General features: G+C 42.9%; 1 pseudogene across 1 annotated transcript in view; it reads left to right on the forward strand.

Annotated features, from left to right (window-relative positions):
* The first annotated feature begins 611 nt into the window (after positions 1–611).
* Positions 612–23,410, forward strand: part of LOC143434678 (elongation factor 2-like) — a 71,090-nt pseudogene continuing 48,291 nt past the window's right edge. The window contains exon 1 of the transcript XR_013104368.1: positions 612–867. The product of XR_013104368.1 is annotated as an elongation factor 2-like (transcript). The remainder of the gene's footprint in view (positions 868–23,410) is intronic.

Below are 23,410 nucleotides of genomic sequence, written 5' to 3' on the forward strand. Positions count from 1 at the left end.
TCTAGTCCCTTATTTTATTTTTACCTATATAATTTCTTTTTTGGGCAAAAAAACTGAATTACAAAGTTTAAAAACAAGTCTTGGTAGGATTTCCAGTTGTCTGATTAGGAGCAATGCTTCAGTCAACCTCATGCTTGCATGTACTTAATTTATTAATATACTTAGTTTATTTATTTTTTTATCCACAACTTGAACTTAGTAGAGTAGAACCCAATTTATAAGAACATTTTAACCTTCAATTTAGCTCCAGCTCAAAATGTTTCTCACTACCCCAGATATAATCAACCGGCAGCATTATATACCAAAGGATTAATTCATTTTAATATTGAATATATGAGTGGCAGTCTACTGTTTGCATTGAAGTAGAGCTCAACCCCTCTCTCATCCCTTGTGGTTAAGCTCCCCAAACAGTTTCTGTGTTCTTCATAGGTACAGCAACTGTGTTTGGCAACAGGGAAAGCCTTTGGAAGCAGGGTTTAAGTTCTCAGTTTACTTGGTGCCAGGCTTTCTCTTAGCTTGAGCTCTCATGTCTTCCTGGATGGGTTGCTAGGGATGCCCTTTGCCTTGGTTACTATCTGGATCAAAGCTTGTCAACAAGCCAGAAGTAATTACTAGTTGAAAAATCCACATTCTGACCAGGTGTATGTGTGGCTTGCCCTGTTCCCCCATAGCAGCTGGGACTAGGGCAGATGTATTTTAACTTGGTGATCTATATGTGCCTTCCTCTGGTCTTCTTCATTGAAATCAAGTTGTTGCTCTTCACAGCAAATGGATGAGTCTATAAGTCTGTTCCCTGGAGAAGGTGGAGAACCACTGTCCATGGGTGTGCTGGCTCACAATGGCTCCTCCAAATGAATGCTGTACCAGGTACTGACAATGCTCTTTCTTTTATGGCTTAGCTTATGGACCAGTTGAGAACTTGACAGTAGGAAGAAGAGAAGGAGGATGGAGGAGAGGAAGCCCAGATGGATTAGAGGTTCAAGTTGATAAGCAGATGTATAGCTCAGGATTGAGTGAGTAGCTGCTAGACATAGTCTCTGGGTTCTGTATTGTAAAATTGAAATTTTCGATTGCTAAGTTCTTCTTGACTCAAGAAATGACAAGGAAAAGGAACAACTGGGTGACAAATGAGTCAAGGTTCTGGGATGAGCAGGACTCCACACCAGGCAGGCTGTAAACAGGGGTGGTGTGCTTTCAGAAAGATTCTGACTCCCAGGAAGGAATTAGAATCCACTAAGACCTAGGAACTTGATAGCTGTACTAGCGCCTACTGGAGAGGTTGGCGGACAAGCCGATGTACATAGAGACCTCCCTAGGGTTCCGATCAACAGAACTAAGATGTATGCCTGTGGATAGCTTGGCTTGAATGTCTTCGTTCCCTCCAAATTCATGTGTTAGAGCTCTCCCAACCCCACCCTGCCCCTTGTCATTCTGCTAGAGGAGAACACAGAATTATACTCCTACTGTGTAAAAACTCATGAGAAACAACCATCTCCAGACTCCAGATCTGCAGGGTGCTGGACAGCTTGGACTTTCTACTTCTAGAGTTGAGAAAATGCATGTCTACTCTTTGTAAGTGACACAGTTCTCAGGCACCTTTACTACAGCCGTTGGAATGGACTGCCTTGCTGCTCAACTTGTCTGTCTTGCTCACTTTCCTAGTTGGAGGTTTATAAGAAAGCCTTCAATTCTGAGACCGGGGAGAGTGTGTCCTCCATGTGTCGTGCAGAGGCCATGAGGCCTGCTCTTCTCAGACAGGATCACAAGCCCCTTCTATGAATTCCCATGAGAGTCTGCCGGTTATGAATGTTGCTTGCTTTGAATTTTTGTCATCATCATCATCATGGTCATCTGTATCACAGTCATTACCATCTAATCATTGTTATGACCATCATCATTACAATAATCATTGCTATCATAGCTATGATAAGCATCAGCACCACCACTTGCATCTTCATCATCATCACCATCTGTATCTTCATCACCATCACCATTGTCATTTTCCGTTTTCAAAACACTTCACTTACTGCTATACACAATAAAAGCAGAAAAACAGCACAACAAATTTCCATATATTTTGACATCTGCTTTTATCAAAAGTCAATATTTTTTTTATTAGGCTTTATGAAAAAAATGAAACATCACAGATATAGTTAAAAAATTTTCATCTTCTTATTGTTTCACCTTCTATTTTTTTCGTTTATGACAACAAGCACACAATGACCCATCATTCTGAGGAGACAAGCTCCTGGGGTATACATTCCTAGTCAAAGTACCACCATACATTTTGCATCCTGGATTTTTAGAAGACAGTATTGATGTGTTGCCCTTCACCTCCAGTGGAGGTTCTGCCTGTGTTTGATGTGCTGAGGACAAAGGCATTGGTCTCCTCACTGAGCGCATTTGTATTTCTCTGGTTTTGTTATTTCCCCCTCTTTATGTAGCCTAATGACACTTGTTTGCTTCTACTTACCTCCTATAAAGAGCCCATGCTTTGGCATCTACAGATTTTGTAGTTATGAAGTGTAGAAATAGGAGCTACCTTGAGTCTCGTACACACGCATGTAAAGACCAACTCAGTTGCTTTAGAATTTCAGATGCAAAAGTGAGGACAGAAATGAAGGCATGAGATAAAGACATCAGTTAAATGAATGTCACCAGAACAGTTAGTATTTGATACTAGTGGAAAATATTCCACATAAAATCTTGCCAGAAAATCTCAGTTCCAATCTCTTGACACATGGATGTGGGATAAACACACACACACACACACACACACACTTACACACACATACACATACATACACACGTGTATACACATACACACATGCACACACACACACAGATGCAAACACACACATACTCAAATGTATCCCCCTTATGTATACAGCCATATTGTTTACTTGGGTCTTGGCTCCATGAAATCTCTTGGGAGACTGTTAAAGACTAGATGGAAAGTGTCCAACCTTTTTACATTGTGTCATGTTGTTATCTAGCAGTGTGGTTTTCAGTTTTCATAGCTAGCCTTCATGAAGGAAATCAGGTGCCTTCAGGTTGAACATACCTGGTAAAACAATAGAATTTTTAGCTCCTAAGAGATGGAAGGTTGTCTTTGTGATGGAAGCTGTCTCTTCCAGGCTCCTGGCCCTCCTAACCACCTGTTTCTTTGGTGGAAGGATATTGATGTTTCCATACAGATTTGGACCAAAAAAAGACTTGGTTTTATTCATTTTTCCCCTCCGAATGAGCGAAGCTTTTCAAAATGAACATACTGAACATCAAATTATCATCCCATTAAGTGTGTAAAATTATAGACAGCTGAGCCAAACATGCTACCCTCCCCTTTCCCTCTCCCCTAGATCCAGTCTTATACACTGCTACACATTCCAGATGATCAATTTGCTTAGCTGCGATGGTAATTTACCACCCCCCATGTTTTGCTTTGCAATGGTTTCTCAAATATCATTCTCAAAAGATTGGCTCTGCTGAAGGCACTCTGGCTAGGAGTCTTCCACCTGGGCTCTCATATGGGTCAGGATTTGGATGTCCAACAATTCAGAAAGGATCTCTCTCTCTCTCTCTCTCTCTCTCTCTCTCTCTCTCTCTCTCTCCACTATATATATATGTATATGTAATATGTACATATTATACATATATTTTATATATAATATATAAATATACAATATATGAGTATTATATATAAATTATATATATATAAATATATAAATGTATACATATATATTTATGTATTATTGCCGTCACTACACAATGGTGGTCTTATGGTCTCCTGTTGCTCTCCTACCACAACCTTTGCTATGTCTGTAAATCCTCATATCTGGTACCCCATTAGTTATTTAATGAATCAATTCAACATTTACTGACCACCCACAGTGTTGTGCCAAGTGCGGTGCATTAAAAAATGGTAAGAAGCAAAAAAAAAAAAAAAATGGTAAGAAGCAATCACTCTCCTCATGGAGCTTGTGGTATGGCAGGCAACAGATAATAGACACAGATGGGGAGAGCGATGGGCTGTAATAGAATGAGGGACAGGGTACCACCTTAGCTCCACATTCACCGGATAGCTTCTGAGGAGCAAACACAAGGAACCTTCCCAGCAAGTGCGTTCTTCATCCTTAAAGTCATCAGGCAAGGCTGTTTGAAAAAGTTCAGTGGAAGTTCAGTGGATTGCACGTAGGATGGGCAGAGTCTCCAGGAATTCCAGCCACCCTTCAGCTCCTTACCCACACAGTCCACTCCATTCAAACCACTCTCAATTCTTCAGAGCCTGCATTCACCTGCCCTCCTTCAGGGCAAGAGACTTCATCCTAGGATTGCTTCTTGGCAGCTGATTTGCTTTTCTTGTCACCATTACATACCCTAAGGATTCCTGGGCAATAGCCCACCCTAGTGAGCAGATGTCCTGGAGATCAACAAAAAGATGAGCTTTCATAAACCAATGCTGTTTCGATGAATTAATGATTTTATAGAATTCCTGATTTGATTCAGATAATCTTAGGAAGAAGGTTTCAAGAGGTAGATTTAGTTGTTTTGCTAGAAAGATGTAATAAAGTTAGAATCAAGAATAGAATGTGCCCACTCCTTATAATAGTAAATAAAGGCCACATAATAAAAAACACAATGGGCTTTCATAATTACACTAAAAAGAGAAATACTTTTGGGACAAGTTTGTGTTCAAGAAAAACCAATCAGGTCCAAGGTTGAAGCCACAGGTGTACACTATGATAAGGCAAGGCCATGTAAAAACTGTCGCCTTGAACTTAATGAGTTTACAGAATGAAACACCGCTTTCAACTTGTTATTGTTATCTTTCTGTTACTTCCCTTTTATGTAACATTTCAGCTATGAGGTAATTCTTTCTTACATAGAGAACTTTTTGTCTAAAAGCTATAAAGGGGCTGAAAGCAATAAAGAAAAACGCTATTTTCTGTTTCACCCAGTACGTGTGCTGTCTGTGTGAGTGACTTCTTCCCTTTCCTTTCTTTTCTCTCTGGTTCAGAAAGAGTTAATGAGCTATGAGCCTTTGAGGAGCTCCTGGCTGACTGGCCAGAGAAAGGAGAACTAGCAATAAATCCTTTTAATCAGTTCCTGGCTCCTAAACAGCACAGGTTAAATAGCTAGAAACTAGTGCTTAGTCAGGCACAAAAAGTTAAGTTTCCCCAGCACTTATTTAAGCACAAAGAGTTAAATTCCCCCAGTGCTTATTTAAGCACAAAGAGTTAGTTTCACCAGTGCTTATTTAAGCACAGAGTTAAAGAGAAGAGAAGCCAGTAGTTTTTAGCCACAGAATAAGCAAGAGAGTGTTAAGGTCCCAGAAGCCATCAGCTTCTAGCCCCCAGTATACTTAGTTACAAAGCTGGAGATCATCAGTCTTTTGGCTTTCATCTAACTTTGCATTCCACCTCTGTTCTGAACCCCAAAAGGCTAGGGCAGACCCCCACCAATGTGTATGTATTTCAGCATATGTGTATCATGGAGTGTGCATGTGGAGGTCAGAGTTCAATGTGCAGGAGTGGGTTTTTGCCTTCTACCATGTGACCTCCCAGAGACTGAACTCAGATTGCTTGGCTTGGAGCTATCTACTGAGCTATCCTCCCAGCCCAATAGGAACCATTTGATATAAGGTGAGAGAAGTCAGTTCTGATTTTTTCTGAATGTGTTCTTAACAGGATTCTCATCATGTGTATAATGGAAAATATTGGAAAAGCTTCATACTTTTTCTCATTGATTGGAGACAAGGAATGTGTGCGTTGCGAGAGTGGGGGGAAAATAAAAAAGCTTTGCTTTTGAATTATTTTCTTCTAGTGTAGAAATAAGCTGAACAATTTTATCTGGATTGGGGGAGAAAAAAGGAGGCCTTGCTTCCCAACGGAAACATGGGCTCAAAGATCTGTAGTGACAATTACGGTTTCAGGATTTTGCTCTGGGATTTATTGATCTTCTGACTTCTCACCTCATATCAAGAGCACAAGAGAAGAATCAGAGTCCCACTGCCTGCTTTGTGGGCACATCCCCATGGCCTCTAGGCTCCCCACCATTATCTTTTGGGGTTTGCATAGTCTCCCAGTATGACCTCATTAGAAACCTAGGAATCTTTGTCACCAGCCTGACTTACACAGTGTTAGCAGGAAGACCATTGTACCAACCAAACAGAGCCTTTTACCTGGTGTTCAGCTGAAGAGGCTGGACAATGAAGGCAGGATCCAGGTGGTTAATAGATGTGATTTTGAGTGTTGAGATCATAAGGTACAGTTCATCCCAATGGGGTTTGGCAGCCTTTGCTTCAATTTATGTTGTGACTATGGAGTTATAGCATTTGATATGTCTTCCGGAGATGTTAATTCCATTATGGAATGATGCTATGGTTTGCATCTTAAATGTCTCTGACTTTTATAATATAAGGCCTGGTTTCTAATGAGGTCATAGTGGGAGACTGTGCAAACCTCAAAAGATGATGATGGGGAGCCTAGGGGTCATGGGGATGTGCCCACAAAGCAGGCAGTGGGACCCTCAGATTCTTCTCTTGTGCTCTTGATATGAGGTGAGAAGTCAGAAGATCAATAAATCATAGACCCAAATCCTGAAACTGTGAGTGTAGGAAGGATTTTCTCTTTCTGAGTTCATCCTCTCAAGAGTCTACTACACTGACAGCACTAATGTATGTATGTGTATGGTTTTTAACCTAAGAGTTTTAGGATTCATAGGAAAAGTGAGAAAACAAAAATCTCAAAGGAGTGAAAACAAAGAACAGAGACAGAGCCCACATATTCAACACTCAAGCTCTGGGCTGTATCAGATGGTCACTGGAGACAGTAGGTGTGCCCAGTCCCTGCACCCAGAATCGTCTCCATTTGGGCCTTTGGTGATGTTACACCCGTAGGGAGTACTGGAGAGAATACCGAAGTGATCAAAATAAGATCACTACTTCAAGTCTATTGTTATTTATTTTTTTTTAAAATTTTTATTTACTTATTTACTTTTATGTGTATGGGTATCTTGCCTGTATGTATGTTGGGCACCGTCTGTGTATCTGGTGCTTTTGAAGGCCAGAAGAGGGCACTGGATCCCTTGGAACTGGAGTTACAGATGTTGTGAACCACCATGAGGGTGCTGGTAACTGAACCTGCATGCTCTGGAAGAGCAGCCCCATGGAGCCATCTCTCCAGCCCTTTGAATTAAAAAAAAAAATCACGTGACTGGCTTTATTGGCAATTATAGGTACAGCCAAGAGTTTGGAGTAGATGTTGTTGAGATGGTACCTGGGATTTGGGAGGCTCAATGGGTAGCAATGATGGCTATCATCCTGGTTTCTCATCACTGTAATGAGTGGTCTTGGAGAACTTATGAAGAAGAAATTTATTTCAGCGTACAGAGTGTCAGTCCATTGTCAGTGAGCTTCATGGTTTCTGGGCTGTGGTGAGGTAGTCAGGGAGCATGTGGATCAGGAGGCTGCTCACCTCATGGTGTCCAGGAAGCTGAGAGAAGGGAAAGAGGCCGAGGATGAGATCTTCCTTCATGGGCATGCCCATAGTTACCTACATCCTCCAGGTCAACCATACTTCCTGGCTTCTACTACCCTCGGATACTGCCATCAAATTATGAACCCATAAATGAATTAATCCACTGCTGAGGATCAAACCTCATGTCCAGTTTCTTTCCAAAAGTCCATCTTCTAACAATCAAAGCTTTAAAACACGACCCTTTTAAGGGACCATAAATATGAAGTAAAGTGTCTGTGAGTATGGCATGTGTATGAGGAGGCCGGAAGTTGATACTGGCTACTTACTCCATTGCTTCTCATCTTATATTTTGACATAGGGTCACTCACTGAAACTTGAGCTTGCCAACTTAGGCTAGGCTGGCTGGCCAGTGAAGCCATGAGATTGTCCTGTCTTCACCTCCTCAGTGATGGGGTTTCAGTCATTCAGCACCATGTCTGGCTCTTTATGTGGGTGCTGGAGATGCAAACTCAAGTTATCTTGCATGGGCAGAAAGCATTTCACTAACTGAGCCATTTCTCCAGTCCCTGATTCCTGTCTAGTGATAAGTCTAGTCCCAGACAAAATGCTATCCTGGGAGAAACTTGAGATATTGGCCCTGGAGCCTCAAAGTCTGTGAGTGAGTAACACAGTCATGCAAAGAACTGAGCATGCATGTCTTCTTTCAAAACCATGGTCAGGATTATTCATTTGTATATATATATACAAATATATATATATATAATGTATATATATTCATATATTCATGATATATATACATATATATATATATATATCTATCTGCAAGAGTTTGCAACTCTTGGCATGGCATGGTCTTAGGGGAGTCTTGAAAATCTGTTGTATTTTTAAAACAATATTTAAAATTTGGAGATGTTTTAATCGGCTTAGAAGTGATCTACTTTGGAAAAGGGGGACACAAGTCTGGAAACCACACCATCACCGGTCTTTAATAACTGATTACATTGCAGGCAGGAAAATGATTAGGCGGTGATGGCCAGAATGAATAACAACATTAAGTGGAATACAAAACAAATCCATATAGTTTTATTGGATTGCGAGTCAGAGACAGAGAGAAGTTGAAAATTTGTCTGAATCTGATTAGACAAATAAAACTTCAGACAAAGGAGTGATGGATGATGTGGTTGATTAACTTTGGTCCCTTTGGGAACTAAATGTCTTTAGAGAATGCATTATGGAATTTCAGAGCTGGAGGGAGTTCAGGCGTTTAATCCAGATGTTCATCTGTACAGATGACAAAAGGAAGGCTTGAAGGAATAAAGAATCTGACAAAGGTCTCTGCAGCTAATAAGAGACTGGGTTTCAACTTGAATTCAGAAGTGATTATTGGAAAGCTTGAGGCAACTTGATATATCACAATGTGCACCTCACTGACAGGTCTGCCCCAAATAAGTGATTAATAAATATTTATCAAGCTATAGGAACGCATGGTCTTGTGTTACCTGAGTTACTCTGTTGGGCATTGCAAGACAGGTGGTGAGGCAAGACCCGTGGAGGACACGTGATGTTTGGAGGGAGTATAGATAGGACCCAACAGACTGGGAGAGGAGCTTGAGGCTTTGGCTTGGTGAGGCTTCGCTTGCTGTGCAGCTTCTGGGTTTGGCATCTCTCTGCTCTTTGCTTTGCTGAGAGACAAGGCAAAGAATTCCTGGTGTCTCACATGGTCCATCCTGCTGACTTGTACTGATTCAGCTGAGGCCTGGCTGGTCCTGTTACATTGTGCCACCACTACTGCTATCCTGACACTATCAAACTGCACTGCTGGTGTATCTGTGAAGTGTTTGAGGCTGGATCGAGCTGCCGATGCTGGCCTGTGAATGGAACTTCCTATTTCCTGACAATGCAGGTGGGATCTGCTCCAAAGAACCATTTCTAAACAGGTCCACTTCCCCCGTATCCTTTCTTTTCCACTACCTCTGGTGGGTGGTGGGCTAGAAGGGAGGTTAAAGTGTTTAAGAAGCATCCTTAAAAGTAGGCTTAGAAAAAAATAAAAGTTGCACTTCTCAGAGAGGCAACAGGGAGAAAAGAGCTCGTTTACCTCACTCCTGTCATCTGGGCCCAGGTTACCTACCCAGAGGTGAGAGATACCACTTCCTTAGAGCCAGAAGCCGGAGAACTTGCAGTGATGTTTCTGGTCCTGAAGCCATTGTCTTAGGCCAGGGACCCACTGTTTTTCCTTAAATCTTTCTGGACACTGAGAACATAACTTTTCCTGTTGCTCACCTGACCACTGCTCTTTTCCCATTAGGTTGGGATGAGGCTCTCTACTGTCTCTGGAGCAAGCCTAAAATGTTATCATGTTTTCTTTCAATCTTCCAGTCCTAGAGATAATTAATATATGGTCTCTCCTTGGACATATGGGGAATAAATGTGGTTTAGTACATAAGGAGGCCTAACTCACATGACTGGCTCATTTCTCCTCTGTTTGGGAACTAATTGTATTCTCTTAAGTGACACATCCTAACAGGGAACTTGAGGAAGTAAGAGGCAGGTTGCTTTTCTGTTTCTAACACTTCATCACCTTCTGATAAAAATGGCTTATTTACAAAGAAGCTTCATGTCAGTTTTTTTTGTGGTTCACAAGGATTTGTTATCTTTGGAAGCTTCCTGAGCTTCCAGAAATGCATGTCGGATCCCAAAAGAGCTACAGTTTTCCAAAAATGTAACATCTTTTGCTATAATAGTCCAACAAAAAAATTCTGAGGGTTTGGTATCTGCTTGGAGATGAAGAGCTGGGTGAGGAACTGTTAGAAAACCATCTGTGGAGCTGGTGAACAGTAACTGGCAGGGGGTGGGGGGGAAGGATATATCCAGGGAAGGTGTGTGATGGTAACACAGCTCTCCAAAATTTGCTTTTCCTTGCCTTAGCTCTCCTGTGCCATCTCATTGAGTAATTCTAACAATATTAAGAATGAATTGAACTTCAGATACTGGACCAGGTGAGAGGTATTCACAATGGATTAATATCCTACCTTCCATTGTAGGCACAAATTGATTTCAGATCTAACTCAATCTCATTTTAAAGGTAAATGAATGAAGCTTTGTGAATACAGTTGACCATTTCATGACCTTGGAGTAGACAAAGATTTTCTTTTTAAGTGCTTCTTAAAAAGGACAAGTAATGAACAAAAGAAAATGATTATACTGCATTAAGATTAGGACAAGTGTTCATCAAAAGACATTAGAAAGAGAGAAAAATGGGAGAGAATCACTATCTATCTATCTATCTATCTAATATCTATCTTTCTTTCTATCTATCTTATATCTTTCTATCTTTCTTATATCTATCTTTTATCTTCTATCTATCTATCTATCTATCTATCTATCCATCTATTATCTTTTTTATCATCTATCATTCTATTTTCTATCCATCTATCTATCTAACATCATCATGTATCAATTTATCAACCATATTTCATCTATCTACCTATCTATAAAATCTATTTATATCTATCTACCTATCAATCATCTAGATTCTGTAAAGAACTCAAATCTACAGTACTTGGAGAAATCAAACACCTTGTAAAAGATAGAACTTCAACAGACGAATGAGCAAATGTCTTTAATAGAAACTTCAGAAAGAAGACACCTAAGAGGAAATAAGGAAGTAAGTGTGAATTAGCCAACTCAGCCAATCATTAGAGGAGGGCCAATTGATACTGCAGTGTGATTCTAGAACATGTGACCAAAATGACCGAATGGAGATGCACAGGAAATACTAATGGCTGGTAAAGAGCGCTACAACTGGTTCCCTCATGTGCTGTCCATGCATTTAATGTGGAAAACACTAAAGAACAAACTACTGGGCTGAACTCCAGCCAGGAAATGCTAAAATCTAACTCAGAAGCTTCAGTGTTAGGTGACTATAGACCCCAGCATGAAGTGTACGCCTGAGCCATTGTAATGAGTTCAATGAATAAAACTAGGGAAGGAGGGAGGAGGGATGGGCAGATCTTTTGAGACCTTTGGATGGTCTGTGTTGGAGAGACGGGGCAGCAGAAGGGAAACTCAAGTCGAAGTGGGGCCTTGGTAAGGGGGATGGATATGATGGAATGAGGAAGTCAGTGATAGGAGAGAGACAGGACTTAGCTTATGACATAAATTCCCAGATGAGAAGAGAATTTACCAAACATCTGAGTAAGTCAGTAGATGATCTACCTTCCCACTCAGGAGGAAATGAGAACGGATGTATATGATAGTTCATCTTGTTCTTAGGTAGATGGAGGGTGTTGAGACAGAGTCTCCCTATGTAGTTCAGGCTGGCCCTGAATTCGAGAGGCTTTGAAATGAGAGGTGTATAACACCATGTATGGCCAGGTGCTGGAGACCAGTTGAAATCTTCCCACGATTTGCCTAAGCTTGAGGAAGTGCAGCTTCCACAAGGAAGTGCAGCTTGTCTGCTCCTTATATCAGAACAGCAGAGTACAGGAACAAGATAAAACCACAGGACGTCCATCCATCTTCGGTATGAGAAGATATGAGACTTCAATATGAGAAGGACCACAAGGATGTCCCATCAGGATGTCTCCTCAGATGGCTGACTTTGATATGGACTGCTCTTCTTCCTCGTATTGTAACTCCCTCCCCATTTTCTTGTATAAGTTGAGAGTTGCTTTCACAGTAAATGAGACCTTGACGAGTATGTATTCCCTTGGTCTCGTCCTTTCTCTCGTCCATGTTCCTTTTCAGGTGAGATTCCCCTTGATACCCACGAATAACTAGAACCCGCGGGACGGGTTAGCCAGGCAATAGTTAATCTTGCTTGACAACCTGGTTGGACTGAGGAACACCCATAGCAGCAGAGTAGACCCCTGTATATCAGAAGTAAAGGAGCTTTGAAGGTAGTTGGCAGAAGGAATCTACTAACACGGCACTCTCTGCTTCCTGCTGCCAGGATGGGGCAGATCTGTCCTGCCTACTCCGCTACCATGAACTAAAGCCTCAATGATTGAGCCAAATTAAGTCTTTCCTTTCATGTTGACTAATGTCAACAACTTTATACCTTTATTTTTGTTTTTTGTTTTTTTTTTGTTGTTGTTGTTTTTTTTGTTTTTCGAGACAGGGTTTCTTTGTGTAGCCCTGGCTGTCCTGTAGACCAGACTGGCCTTGAACTCAGAAATCTGCCTGCCTCTGCCTCCCAAGTGCTGGGATTAAAGGTGTATGCCTCCACTGCCCAGCTATACCTTTATTTTTATTTATGGGTATTTTCCCTACATGTATGTCTGTGTACCACATGCATGTATAGTCCATGGAGGCCAGAACAGAATGCCATATGCCCCAGAATTGGAGTTTCAGATAGTTGTGAGCCATTATAGAGGTGCTCGGAATTGAACCTGGGGCCTCTGGAAGAGCAGTCTGGGTTTTTTTGTTTGTTTTTGTTTTTTTTATATTTTATTTAATTTTTTAATATTTTATTTAAATTTCAGATGCCATCCCCTTTCCCCATTTCCCCTCCCTAGAAAAGAAGTCAGTGTTCTTAACCACTGAACCATCTCTCTAGCCCTTTCCCTTATATTCTTGATGTCAGGCATTTCCCCACAGTGTTGACAAACAATGAAGATAGGTGTTAGTTGTATGCTGACAAGTTTTGAAGGAGTTTTCTGGGGGTGCAGCTAGATGATAGTTGTCTTACAAAATGATATGGCGAAAGGGGGGTAGGTTGGGCCCTGAAAGAAGTGAGAGGTGAGGCTTTGGACCCTCTACTATAGCAGAATAGGTGACAGAATTGAGAAACAGGCTTTTCAGGGCAGGGCATATTCTAGAATACGAGGAAGATGGGTGGCCTTTTGAAAATCTGCAGGCTAAGAAAACAATAATGTACATACTCTAAGGCTGTGCTATGTAGAATGAAGGCTTTCAGAAGAAAGAGAAGGATGAATTTAAGGGATCATCGCCTACTAGAATTTCCAAGAAGAAATCCACAACATGCTGACACGTAGCACTCCTGAAGGCATTATGACTTCTGAGAGCCGGTGATAGCACCCAGTTCAAAGTGGTAGGCAAAAAAAAAAAAAAAAAAGAAGAAGAAAAAAAAAGGGGGGGGTTTCTATGAGTGGGATCGGGTTGGAGAGTGAAGTTTCAGGAGGAACACTGCATTCTCTGAGCTCTCTCTGCCTCCAGTAGTATTTGGAGAGAGGGGGTGGGAGGAAGGAGGGAGGAAGGAAAGGAGGGGGAAAGTAGGGAGAGGGAGGGAGGGAGGGAGAGACGCAGGGGGCATATATATATATATATATATATGACTTGTATTATATATATTATATATATATGCAAGTCTGTGTGTATGTGCATGTATACACACATACATATGGCCGTATTTGTATTTTATAATATATATTATAACACACATAAATGCATTTATGACCTCCCTTGAATTCCCAACTCTCATAAATCTCCTAAATAGTGTACCTACTTCAGAGACAAAGGACACTGGAGTCTTAATTAGGCTAAGTGTTTTATGTGATGGTGGGGGGAGTTGGTGGGGTCAGGGCCTGTATTGAAAAATGTGGAGTGTATATCTGAACCTGTTTCTCTATGTCTTTTCAGCATGATATATTTCATGGGGAGTAGGTTCTTTTAACCTGCTGGCTCTTTTGAGCATGTGCTGCAGACACTTTAAAGTAGTTAAAATGGAAAATCAAGCCATCTGCCCACACTCTCCCCTTCTATAGATGTCTATCTCTGTGGAGAGACGTACTTGTCTGGGAGGAAGTGAAGGCATCAGTTCTCCCTGACCTGTATGAGCTTACTGACCAGGGGATGTAATAAATGGCACTCATGCTTGCTCTGCACTCTTTATCACTGTGGATTCACGGGGATACTGCTGTATTCTGGCATGCCAAGACAGTTCAGTCTGAACGAATCCCATGGGTGTTAGTGAAAGGGAAGGTTCTGCCGGACAGCCTCTCAAAATGGCGGCCTCTCAAAATGGTGTTGAAATCTTCTGCTCCGTGGACCTGACCTCTAGGTTCTGAATGTTTGGGGGAAGTCAGTTTATGAGCTGATGGAGCAGGGAAGTCTGCAGCCACACTCAAAGCCCAGCTCAACCCTCTTCCTGAATCGAGGAGGCCATTTTTTACCACTTAGAAAAACCTGCTCTTCTGAAAATTGTCCGGTGAACCCTTAATGAGTTCTCAGACAAGAATGAGGTAATCTTCACAATAATTTAAAGTATTTCAGAGGTCAAGGGGGAAGCTTATAGTTTCCTCTATCACAGACAGAATTGACTTTACAGTCAATCATTTAAGCAACAAACTACATATATTATGCATATTATCACGAAGAAATCTTTTTTTTTTTCCATACGCACGTTTCTTCTTGTAGGTGCTTTGGGTGTTCATCAGGATGGCAGGAAAGAGACCAGATGGCTTGTTGTTGGAAGCAGATCATTAATTTAGACATGCTCTTCCCCCTCCCTTCCTCCACTCTCTGTCTTTGGGTCTATCAGGAAAAATGGTAATTGACTATCTGGGGAAAAGGGGGAAGTTGACTCTTTTCGAATGGCTGACTGAATAAAAGACAAGGGCTCCTCCTCCCTCGGATGAGCAGATGTAGGCTTTGTTAGAGGTTCATATTGGAAATATTAGCTTTAGGGCAAAGTGGGATGGGTTACCTTGAATCGACAAGGGAATTTCTTAGATGGGGATTTGGATGTATTCTGTTGGTTTAACATGTCTCTCCAAGAAGGAGGCATAGGTAGACTGGGGATCTGAAAAATAAAATCAGAAAAAAAAAATTCTTCTTGGAAAAAAAAATATATATATTACAAATATAAAAGTATATGTTGACCAGGTCACATTGAGGTTTGCCGATTGTTAAGTTCTCAAAGGCGGAAGTAAAAGGCCTGTTTGAAGAGACAGTTCCTCAGCACCTCTCTGAGATGAAGTCTTTCTAAATAATGATATTTATAAAAGAAATTACTGGATGTGCTTTGGGTCCACCTACACAGTCGTAAGAAGGACGTGGAGTTTTCAGACTATCAAGACCAAAAGTGGATGTGCGGGGGTGGGGGGGGGTGACGTGCCACACACCACCATCCCATCCGTAGCTAACTTTGGAGGTTCAGGGTTTCTGTGACTGCCATCCTTCCAAATCCCTTTCATTTACAAAGGCTGTAAATAGTGTTTGTGAGGCAGGTGTGGTTCAACAGAGTCCAACAGAGTCTGGAGTGTGTCTGCAGGCATGAAAGTCAGAGCTGTTGAATGAAGTACCCTTTGGCAAAGCTTTTTTTTTTTTTTTTTTTTTTTTTTTTTTCTTTTTTTTTTTTTTTTTGGTAGAGCTAGACAGGAGAGGTCTTGGTTAACTGTGCTAACCACTTCCCAAATACTTTCTCTGCTTTAATCACAACTGGCAGGCAAGTGAAACAAATTTTGAGAAAACATGCAAGAAGCCAAACTCCCAGTTCGCCAAGGGAGTGTGACTATCATTTGGATAGTTAGAGAAATCAGTTGGTCGAAGGCGGTGCCCATTTTTGCCTACTGCCCAGTGAACCAGTCTCTCAAAAGATGAGTTTTATGAAGGGGAGTCTGTTTACGTGGTGACCACCACAAGGAAGTGAGAATCTCAAATCCACCCCTGTGAGAACACCATTTAGGGGCATTTATGAGACAGAGAAACAGTTGCCTGAGGTGAAGGAGAAGGACAAGGAGAAGGAGAAGCAGAAGCAGAAGCAGAAACGGGAACTAAAGTCACTGAGCCAGGTGTGATGATATACGCTTGCATCCCAACACTCTGGAGACTGAGGCAAGAGGATCTCAGCTATTTGAAGAATAGACAGGTCTACATAGAAAGTTTCTAGGTGACAAGGCCCTGTCTCAAAACAACCAAAAAGTAACTAGAGTTGTGATGGATGATCTGAGCACACAGAGATGTCATGGCTTTGCCTGGGATACAGGTTCAGAAAATGGCGGTTTATTGCATGGAGTGTGATTTTGGCTATCCAGCTCTGACCACTTCTCATCTGACACCTACTCAGAGCCAAGTGAAGGGCCAGCATATCAGCTAGTCTGAGGTGGACAAAAGTGTTTCTAAGTTTCTGAAAAACATGTAAAGGGATGGCTTCCACAGAGACCATGCATCAGCGTGTACACATGGTAAGTGTACTAGGAATATACTGCTTGCCTATGTGGCCTCTAAAACCAGTGATAACAACAAGCTTCTAAAGGCCAGTGAAACCCAGGGCTTCAAATGTGGTAGGAGAGCATTGCAGAAAAATACCTCAGCAAGTCCCTTGTTCCTTCCCACTCAGCTTTCGGTGAAGAAGGGCAGCCTGGAAAGGCTTCTCTCCATCTCTCAAGACCTTCCTCTGCTACCCCTTGATTGGTGTCCTTTTTGAACTGTGAGCCATCTGTGTGTGTAGGAGCCAACCTGTCATCTCAGGATGTCGGTGACAAGCCAAACTTCCCCTGCCTGCATCTGAAGATACTTCCGATGCAAAAGGTTCTGCCCACCCAAGTGTGGCTCTCCTCCCTCGACAATTCCATTTGCTCCTGGGTGGTGGGGGTGGGGATGACGATGATAATTTTTATGGGTTACAGCCTAGTCATGGCCACCTATCTAGTTCCCTATATTGAAATGAGGGTTTGTTTTTGTTTTTGTTTTTAAATCTTGGGGAGTCTCTGCCTATGCGGGAGCAGCCATATGTGTGAGTTTGAACAGGCAAGACTGGAACCACTCAGTCACATTTGTCTGATCCGAGGGCAGGCCTCTGCGTAGGTGGTGGCTGAGGGGGAACTATTTGCATTTCTGACCTGCTGCATGCCTTTGCTGAATGAAATTCATATAATTACTACACACCATGACTTCCTCTAGAGTTGTATCCGTTCTGGTTGGCTTTTTTTTTTTTCTTCTTCCTCCTCCACTTCATGAGTATCCAATTAATTAACAGTTGTCATGGTGACTGTTGCCATGGCAGCATAAAATTTTCCCAAAGAGCTTCTCATTCATATTCTAATGAAATAACATGTACAGAGCTGGGTGGTTGGAAAAAGCGGCGAGGATTCCAGAAGAAGGGAGAGGAAATGAAAGGCTGTTCTGCCCATTGTCCAGTGATGACTTTTAGCCTGCTTGTCTTTAGTGAGACTGGCTTTATTGCTCTTTATTAGTTTTCCTATAGAAATGCCCAGTAATTCCTAGGACTAACAATGTTATTGGGCAAAGCAGCTTTACCTTGACTTATTTTGTCCTAGGTCAGAAGGCGGGGAACATACTGATTTTTCTTTTATTGTTTGGTCTGTTGACCTTGCTGGTAGGCAGTGGGTTCTCTTAAGGCCAAATAAAGAAAGCAGACCAGCCATTGGCAGCTTCTACCTCTCAAAGATAGCATCAGTCACCTGTCCACATGTAATTCAGCAAGAGATCCAAGATTTCTTGGCTTCCCTTGAAACACTATCCCTGGATTGTGTGTTCCTGTTTAATGTTTGTTATGGTTTACATATTCCATGTTCCCCACAGGTTCACTGTTTGACTGCTTGGTCCCATCTGCTGGTGTTATTTTAGAGGATTTGGGGGAATTTTAAGAGATAGAACTTAGCTAGGAAAAGTAGGTTCCTGAAGACTAGGGGTTTTACGGAGTAGCTTGTTTCCTGGTCCTTCCTGTTCCTCTCTTGTTTCCCATCTGCTAAGCTGTAAGGATATCTGCTATCACATAGTCCCAGGCACATGGGGCTAAGTGACCAGAGACTAACCAACTGAAAACTCTGAGCCAAATAGAACTTTCTTCCATTAAGTTGTTTCTGTTGGGTGCTTGATCATGGTGGTGCAACAGCAACCAGTGCATTGATTCTCTCTGTTCCTCCAGGAAGGATGAGAAATTTCTAGAACCCTTCTAACCACAAACCATTTACCTTTGTAGCCCAGTACCCTCTTCTTATTCTAATACTTCAAATATTGGCCAAACCTGTGCCTTACAGTCTGTCCCGTTTACCTCTTATCTACAGGCCCAGTCGGCTGTTGCATTTCTGACTCAGTTTTACTGTAATCTAAAACTGGTTACTGCCTTCAATGCCTGAGCATTGAATGCTCTATAGAGGTGGCTTCAAACTCTAGTGTGCATGGAAACCACTCAGGGAACTTGTGAAGTATCTATCTGTCAGGTTCCTCTCAAAGCTGTGTTTCAGTACGTCTGGGGTCCAGACCAGCCTCCTGCTTCTCTGTCCAATACTCTGGGTTATTGTGACACAGACAATTCATAGGCTGTCCATCGTGAATGACACTGGCCATGTATGAGGCCCAGATTCTTAGCCTAGTAGACAAAGCCTACTGTATTCTGTTTCTTCAACTTTTCTCCTCACCACGATTCTCCTATTCCAGTTGCTTGGAGTCTTTAGCATATCATTTTTTTAAACTTAACTTTTATTCACTTGTGTTTATTTTGTGTGTGTGCATGCATGGGAGGAGACAGGAGCACAGTTGGCAGGGACAGTTCTCTCCATCCATCCTATGGGTCTCGGGGATTGACTTGGGTTCTGAGTTAGGCTTGCTGGCAAATACATTTGTCTGCCGAGCCATTTCTCCAGTCTCATTTGTTACTGTTGTTGTTTCTAACACATGCTACATGCAGGTCTAGCTCCAAGGCTCTGCTCAATGGCTCCCTTTGTTTGGGCAGCTTATGTCTCAGATCTGCTTAGAGTTCTCCTCGATCTACTGCTGTCTCCTTGTTTACCCCTACCTTCTGTGTAAGGATCTGCACTCGTTGTTGGTGCTGTTCCTTGAAGATTCAGGGTTGTTGTGTGAACTAAAAATTCATCCTTGCTCCTTTGGGAGCTAAGATGGCTGAATGTCTCTCAGATGTGGTTCTACATCTGCAAAAACACTGTGGTTAGTTAATATTATATTATCTATGACCTGAAACCGTTCACAAAGGGTGGGAACATTCTCTAGAGGCACATCACACACACACATGACACACACACACACACACACACACACACACACACACACACACGATGTTTGCAAGGTCCAATATAGCTTGAAGAGTCCGTTATTTGTATGAATTATTTTCTCAACAGATCAGCGTTAGGTGCAACTGTGTGGGTAGGAGGCATCCTCTGTCATCCACAGCTGCTCTTGATGGGCCCTCCCGTTTCTTCATCCTAAAGCACTGTTGCTAGGATACTACACATCTCTCTGCTTCCAATGGGTTCCAGTCAGGCTTAAGCTGTGTGGCCAACCCAGGGCCAGAGGGAGCCAGGACGCACACCTGCCTGCTGAGTCTGCTGCACCTTCAGCCTGGGCTGTCTCCCAGGGTATGAGAGGCTCTAGGCCAGTGCTGCAGCTGGGCCTGCCACCTTTCTGTCAGCCATAGCTGAGAGGGCCCCAGGCTGGGTGAGCAATCTTCCACCTCCCAGTATACTTTCTTACAGAGAAGAAATGTGCCTTTGGGACATTTCTAAGCCTCGTACACCTGCATTGCCCTATCTTTTGTGCCATCAACGAACTTTACTCAGGCTTTGAAGTCTTCCCATAGCCCGCAGCACATGCCTTCTATCAGGCAGACTCGGCTTGATGGGAATTTTGCTTTCATGACCCAGACAGACTCTTTTGTCGGCTTATTTATGTTGTCTCTCTTACTCCTTTTAGCTGCCTTAGGCTTTATGAAAATGATTTATATGGCAGGCTCAATCCTTCCTAAAGCCTTTCCTGTCTCCTAAAGACAATGTAGCAGCATGGGCTTAATAAGGCCACTGAGGGACCCAACCAGTCCCTGAGAGTCACTCTATTTTAATTCTCTGTGACATAATCCTATGTTGCAACCTTGGGCATCAAACACACCCAGCTCCTTTGTCGCTTCTGTCTTTCCTCTATTGTCTCCCAGCCTCTGGTAATCCAATCCCATCTCTACTTTTTACTTTATTTTTTTACTTAATCACTTTACATCTCTTCATTACACCCCCCCCCTTGATAACCCCCTCCCACAACCCTTTTCCTCATCCACTTCTCCTCTCCTCTCAGTGGGTGGGGGTCCCCTGGGTATCCCTCCCAACTCTGGCACTTCAAGTTTTTGAGAGGCTAGGCACATCCTTCCCACTGAGGCTAGACAAGGCAGCCCAGCTGGAAGAACAAATCCCCACATCTGTAATTTGATCCGGTCCACCAGGAACTGATCCCCCTACCATTGCGATCCTTAAGAGGAGGTAGACAGTTCTATTACTCAGTTTTTCTGTTTCTATAGCACTCACACTGACTTTGTCTGCTCTGTCCCACAGCCTCTCAAACTGGACAAGAGACAGGTCTCATTGCTTGTGTAAAAGTGTTTTCTAATTTAAGCAGTTCAGTGGCACAGCATTTCCTGATGGTAGCTGCCGGGAGCCAAACCCAGGAAATTACCTGCTGTTCTGGAAAACCTAGTCAATACAAGGTTAAGAAAGGAAAGTCCCAGGAACTTAAAGAACATCTGGCATTTCTTGGGACTGTCGTGGGCAGTGGGATGGTCTAGGGCAATAAGGATATGACAGTGGGATGGTCTTAGACAATGAGGATTCAATAATGGAATAGCCCTAAGCAATGACCCTCGCCTAAACTTCCCATTTTGCTGTGTCTTTATAACCTGCCCCCCAAATTGAAGTTTCAGAGCTTGATCAGAACCCCAGACTATCTCTCAGTCTTTGTGTCTCTTGTCCCTTCATTCTTTCGCCCCCTTGCCCAGGGTCTCGTCGAATCCCCCGAGGGCCGGGGCAGATAACAGCCTGTTTAGGGCCATTGTTAAGGGTCTCACCTTCACACTGCCGTCCTCTGTCTTAAAGACGGGACCCAAAGGGTTGTCTTCCGACATGTCTACCCTACTCTTCCCTTCCTCACTACTTCTTTCCATGGACAACAAATTTTGGAGCCATTTTTTGCATGGATTTAGTTTGTACTCTATTTTCTATACATACCCCTACTGCAAGAAATGCTAAGTCCGTACCCCCATAAAGTCCTTTTTGTTTTTCTTTTCCTGCCAGTCCATAGGTTATTGCAGAGGATGGTACCCACAGGTCTTCCTGTAACTCCTCCCTTAAGTAGTCACGTTTATCCTGGGTAGAAAGCTCAGCCTCGGTCACATGAAGAACACACAAACTGTATCTAAGAGTTGGTGAGCCTTCTGCTGTTTCAATATAGAAATGTGTATGTTATGTAATTTAAGTAAGGTTAGTTACCCATCTTCTTAATGCTCTCTCATTTCTTCATGGCCAGCCTGTTGATAGACAAAGTTTGTAACTGTTATCTCTAGTCATCCTTCTGGGATAGATTTGCCCAAGAGGTCCCTAGCAAGGCACAACCAGACCGCAGACTCCAGAGCCTGGGAAAAGGGTACTTGGCACTTCATTTTCAAGCGCTGAGGAGATAGCTGTGTGCGCAGAAGTGCTCACCGCAAGGCTGAGGAGCCAGGTACTGAGTCAGAGTACCCCTGTAAGAATCTGGGCATAGCCATGTGCCCATTACTGAGGAGGCAGAGATAGTCGGATCCCCGAGGTTTGCCGGATTCTGAACACCGCATGCAGGGCTCTTTCAAGAGGGAATGTCTGTCTGCCTCGTAGTTGCTTGCTAGAGTGAATACTTTGAAATCGGCCCAAGTCAAGGAGTTTGAACTAAGCCAGTTCTCATGGAGCTGTGTGGTTGTGACCTCCACCCTCAACGTTTATATCCACATCCAGGAAGTTATCTGCAAAGCAGATATGGTTTCAGAGGGGAATTTCAGTCTAATACCTGGTAATTAGCTCAAAAGATAATGTTTGGAGTGGATTCAACGGCACCAGGCAGCTGGTGCAGGGAGATGCTTCTTTGCCTAATTTTTCTAAGTGGTTTCTAGGTAACCTCACCTCCAGACCCCTTGTCAAACACAGCTGAGTCCTGAAAGGAGCCGAAGGAAGGCATGCAGTTAACCCCGTATGTTCTGTTTAGAGGAGCATTTGGGTGGTAGCCGAGACCAGGCTGGGATATGCCAGACGTTCTCTGATGATTCGCTTTCCCCGGGAATGTATATAATGTAGATTCATCTGTCTTGGAAGCATCCGAAGTCAGTGGGGCCACTAACAGTTGATGTCAAGCGCCATCAACACCCCGCCCCCTCACTTCCCAGCTCTGGCTGCAAAGCTACCAGCCCCATCCTTGGCTAGTCAGGCTAGTCCCTGGTTGGTGCTTTGTTTTGTTAGCGCCTTCTGGGGGAGGGGAGATGGGCAGCTCTTAGCTCACTGGTCCCAGGAAATCCTGGGGTGCTGAGGAGAGAGAAGTCCCGTGTCCCCCCCCCCCCCGTGCATGTGATGGGGCTCCATGGATCCTCACCTAGGTTGCCTGTCTCTCTCAGGCGCACCAGCTGTCAACCTAGTGACATAACCTGCTCAGGCGTGAGGGGAGGATGCCGTGAAAGATTCATCTCCTGGATGATTCATCATCCCTGCTTCCTGATTCACTTCCAGTCCCCCACCCCCAGCCTATCAGCAGGACTATCAAGGCGTGGGGTTCTGAAGACATGCAAGTCAGACTTATAATAATTGCAGAATTATTAAACCCCACGTCGTCAATTCTAATTAATGCTGCAAGCCACCTGGATATTTAGTGACTGGAAACAAAATCAATTTGAGTTCTGAAATGTAATTTACATACAGCTGGCGTGATCAATCAGTAACACACTGCAAGGTAGCCCACTTTTCTGTCACCTCGGGGTTAGAATTCCTATTTGCATTGTTATCTGGATATTTTGTAAATTCTGAAATTAACCCAGAGCTGTTGGTCTCTCCAGAAAGGGCATGACGGTAGAGAGAATGCTTGAAAACCTCAATTCCCACTGTAGCTTGGGCATGAAAAGAAAACATAATTTCTGTATTTTTGTTTATAACTGTTTCAGTTTAATTCATGATTGGCTGTACTCCACCCCACCCCCAGTGAAATGAAAAAAAAAA

This window comes from Arvicanthis niloticus, chromosome 16 (genome assembly GCF_011762505.2).
Source record: "Arvicanthis niloticus isolate mArvNil1 chromosome 16, mArvNil1.pat.X, whole genome shotgun sequence".
NCBI lineage: Eukaryota > Metazoa > Chordata > Mammalia > Rodentia > Muridae > Arvicanthis > Arvicanthis niloticus.